A 4912-nucleotide genomic window follows, 5' to 3' on the forward strand; every position below is an offset into this window, starting at 1 on the left:
GGCTGTGGCAAATGGCCCTATCTGTGATCATTTTTTCAGTTTGCAGCTTGGTATTCTTGTTGGAATTTTTTTATTGCTCTTTGATTTTCTTTTTATTGTATTTCTTTTTTTGAGAGAGAGAACTTTTATTATACAAATAGCCAACAGACTGCTCTTATTAAATATACAAAAAAACCCAAAATGTTATTTGTTTAAGTAAATGTTGCTCTTTGTGGAAGCTTCCTTCCTCTGGCAGAGCTTTGTGTTTCAATGAAGTTGTCAACTCTCCCAGGAAAAGAATCCAAGCAAGCTGCCAAGTGTTTGAAAATCTCTTAAGACTCCTCAGTTCTCTTTCTTCTCAGCTTCCCTTTTCTGTTTCTCCTGTTCTTTATTCGTTTTTTTGTACACACCTTTTCCTCTGGTACATTTTTGCCCCCACAAACGCTAAGCAAAGGATTAATGTCTTAGCTGCTAAAATGTACATAAACAGTGGGAAATTTTCCAAAGCCTTCTAATTCAATAGCAACATCTTAAGTCTTTGGTGAGGTCAAGGCTTGTTCCTTAGGCAGAACCAAACAGCACAGGTCAGATTTATAAGACATGAGTGGGGTTAAAAAGGCACCTTTACAATGACATCACACTAGCATCTGACAGCAATGACAGCAAGAATGAGGTCTTCTTCCTGGTCCTAAAAGAGTTAGCCATTAGACACAGGAAAGGCTATTCTTTATTGTATTGCTTTTTATACAGTTACAAGTGGGTGACCCATGAGACTTGTGGAGGGGAGAGGAAATCTCATCCTCCCACCTGCTCACTTGCTAGCTTGCTCACTTGGCTAGCCACCCACTGGCCAGCCCGCATGCAATGACGCTGCCTGCCTGGTTTCCCTGTTGTCATGTTCAATGCTTTGGGAAATGACTGTGCAAAGCTGACTTGCAGGATTTCACATCATTCATTTCCATTTATGTTGGTGGGAAATGAGCCATTAATGACTATTAAGATGAACATTAACACAGTCTAACACCACACTGAATTCCAGGTGTTTCATGTGTGTACATATATAGTCTATGAAGACAACTCTACCCAATATCAATTCATTTTAAAGAAACTTCTCTTTCGCACTGCAATCTTAAATGAAGTTATACTTTCTAAACTCATTGGTTTTAATGGGCTGTGTAATTCTGCTCAGGGCAGAGCAGTTTTATCTTATTTGTTTATCTTATTTTTTTTCTTTATTTTGTTACAATGGCTACCTCCTCAGAACAGAGCTGCAACTCTCCTTTCTCTGCCTGGATATCAGCTGGGGATGAAGGGAAAGAAACAAGTAAAACATCTTGGCACAGATGTTAAATGCTAACTGTTGCCTGCCTGTGTGGGCTGCAATAACCAGAAGAATGAGACATTAATGGAAGTAGGAAGAGATTATGCCATCTTTTTCTGAAAAGCACAGTCCAGATGGAATTTCCTTTTTTGTAACTGACACAAAATAGTGTGCATTACAATATTTATTTTAATTTTAATTGAATAGCATTTCAGACATAGCAAATAAATGATATAGTGTGTTATCTGAAAAGTTTCCATTTCAGTTTTGGTTCCAGGGGTTACGGAGCAATCATGTCTCTTAACTGGATTGTTCCAGCTAGGGCAGTGCGAACTGAGAACTGATCCATTTGTTTTTTTCATTTCATGAGTTTCACCCCCTTGCACATGTGTTAGCCATGCATGTGCACACGCAGGGTCTTCTTTTGAAGGGGACAAAGGGTGGAGAAGCTGTTTTTGCATGCAACAGCACCGAAATTGCACAGAAAACTCAGTCCTCCCTTGAAACCATCGACCCACTGAGTTTGAGAACATACAACAACAGGGTTCTGTGTTTAAGGACCGCGAAGAATAGGGAAGGCATACATCAAAGCAAGTGTCGGATAGCTGTGCATGCATGCACGCACTGTTCTTTTCACATTGTTCAAAAACCCATTGATCCAATGAGTGTCTCCTCAAGCACACAACAATGGACCCCAAAGAAGGCAGGTTTGGGTGGCAGCCAGTTGCACACAATTGCAGGAAACAAGCAGCAGCACCACAAACACAAGCAGGAGAACGCTCCACTGCCAAATGGTTTCCACAGCACAGCAAAATTTATTTTTTAAAAAATCCTTGCTTTAGAGGCAAAGTCATTCAGTCTTACTGTTATGCCATGTTTCCCTGTACCTTGTAGTTTCATTTTCACAATGAGGGGCTATTTTGGGATAATCCTCCTCCCTAATCTGCTGCAGGAGCCCAAGGAGGAATAGGAGTCCCTGTTTAATCCTGCCAGCTGCCAGCCTGTCCTTGCAGTGTGCGTAAAAATGCACGGAAAAGGAGGGCATGGTATTGTTACTGGAAGTGGTCTCCTTGCAATAAATAATTTGTGGGGGAATTAGCAAGCAAGGAGGCTGATAACCACGTGGATCAATCACCAACTTTAACTGGGTCCCTTCCAATAATATGAACGAGGCTGGTGCTTAACATCAAACGATAACTTTTATTAAGAACAAGGCTTCATGCACATATGCACACAATTACTGGGGGAAATGATTACACACACACACAGAGAGAGAGAGAGAGAGAGAGAGAGAGAGAGAGAGAGAGAGTCCTAGGAAACTTAGTCAGAGATTGGGAACAGAGAGAGGGAGTAAGTGTATCTACCTATCCTGAAGAGTAGTCCAGTCCGCAATGAAGAGAGAGAGAGAGAGTAGCTTTAAATGTCCAGCATCCTCGGCCCAGGGAGCAAAAGGCTCAGAGCAAACCTCAAGGGAACAGTGCTTGGGGATCCAGTAAGCGTGTACAAATTGAATGGGGCCAGAACCTTACATTTATAGGTAAAATGTGCCCTGAGGTGGGAGAGCCCACCTAGCAGTCAGAACAAAGGCTCCAATGGTCAGTTCCTAGGTTTAACAAAGGATTTGATTGCCTTGATGCTGGGGTGTGTGAATACAAATGTAAAACTAGTTCTAGCACTGCACAAAGAAGATAGTTGTTGTGGATTTTCTGGGCTGTATAGCCGTGGTCTTGGCATTGTAGTTCCTGACGTTTCGCCAGCAGCTGTGGCTGGCATCTTCAGAGATGTAGCACCAAAAGACAGAGATCTCTCAGTGTCAAACTGTGGAGAAGATGTTAGCAGGTAATTTATATCTGCTCAGGAAGGTGGGTTTGGGCTGAGTCATCCTGTAAGAGTTTCCCAGGGTGTAGAATGCTAATGGAATGCTAATGCTTCACTGTATCCTGAAGGAGGTTCTTTTGCATATGGATTGGTGCTTGATATGCTAATCTTCTCTGCAGGGCTATTGTAGGGTGTACAGTATTTTGTTAGCCTGGTGTTTTTCAGGACCGGAAACCATGCTCTATTCATTCTTAAAGTCTCTTCTTTCCTGTTGAAATTGTGCTTATGCTTGTGAATTTCAATGGCTTCCCCGTGCAATCTGACAAAGTAGTTGGAAGTGTTGTCCAGTATTTTAGTGTCCTGGAATAGGATACTGTGTCCTGTTTGAGTTAAGCTATGTTCAGCCACTGCTGATTTTTCTGGATGGCCAAATCTGCAGTGTCTTTCATGTTCTTTTATTCTTGTCTGGATGCTACGCTGTGTGGTCCCGATGTAAACTTGTCCACAGCTGCAGGGTATACGGTATACTCCTGCAGAGGTGAGGAGGTCTCTACTGTCTTTTGCTGAACGTAGCATCTGTTGTATTTTTCTGGTGGGTTTGAATACTGTTTGTAGGTTTTGCTTTTTCATAAGCTTTCCCATCTGATCAGTGATTCCTTTGATATATGGCAAAAACACTTTTCCTGTGGGAGACTGTTTTTCCTTAGTTGTTTGATTTATCCTTGGTTTAATCGCTCTTCTGATTTCATTTCTGGAGTAGCCATTTGCTTGAAGTGTGTGGTTTAGATGATTAATTTCCTCGTTGAGAAAGTGCGGTTCACATATCCATTTTGCATGGTCTACTAATGTTTTTATTATACCTCTTTTCTGTCAAGGGTGGTGATTGGAGTTTTTGAGTAAGTACCAATCCGTGTGAGTTGGTTTCCTGTAGACCTTGTGACGTAACTGAAAGTTTGCTTTGCGGATGACCAAGGTATCTAGAAATGGAAGTTTTACCCTCGGTTTCTTTCTCCATGGTAAATCCAATCACTTCTCAATCACTCCGCATTCCTGTGCAGCATTCCATACATGCTGTGTTTTCCCAGGCAGGACTTAGTAACTGTTGGAGGCTCTCTACTGGCAATACAGCAGCCATTTTAACTCCAGATGCCTGAACATCTTTAATATTACAAGCAGCCATATATAAAACTGCTATTAAAATGGCGGAGGCCAGGCCAACCGCTTACACTATGGCCAACCTAGCTTTTCACATAGCCTTCTACCTACCCTTCCAGTTCTGGGGCTTCCCAAGCTGGTAAAGGCTAGTACCACATGCCACCTTTCTAGCCCCCAGTTTAGCAGACAGAATGCCCTGACCCAAATCCTCAGAGTTCCCTCTCTCTTCTTTCAGAGGCTCCACCATAAAGGCAACCAGTTTCCTGTATTTACCTCCCCATATCCAGCTACAGCCCAGGACTTCAGGGGAAAAGAGAACTTAAAGGTTACTTTCCTTATATATATACGCTGCCGCCAAACTTGGCCCATTTAATGTGACCATAGCATTTGAGGTCTCTGTGTGTGATATTTTCCTTCAGCCAATGACTTCAAGCCAGCCAAGGTTAAACAAAACAAAAAGAAAGTTTATTTACAAGATGGAACATGGTTTTAAACTCAAAAACATACTGAGGTTAAACAGGGAATGTTTCAGTGTAACAGAACAGGTTTGTAAGCAGCTAGCAAAATCTCTGCAGCCTTCTCTCAGCAGCATCCAAAACATTTCTCCCCACCTCTCACTCGCTCTCTCCCAGGGACTCC

The 4912-nt window shown here is 42.2% G+C and overlaps 1 pseudogene; it reads right to left on the reverse strand.

Annotated features, from left to right (window-relative positions):
- Positions 1-321: 321 nt before the first annotated feature.
- On the reverse strand, positions 322-508 carry LOC129327649 (small integral membrane protein 11-like; annotated as a pseudogene).
- Positions 509-4912: the final 4404 nt, after the last annotated feature.

Source organism: Eublepharis macularius, chromosome 4 (genome assembly GCF_028583425.1).
Source record: "Eublepharis macularius isolate TG4126 chromosome 4, MPM_Emac_v1.0, whole genome shotgun sequence".
NCBI lineage: Eukaryota > Metazoa > Chordata > Lepidosauria > Squamata > Eublepharidae > Eublepharis > Eublepharis macularius.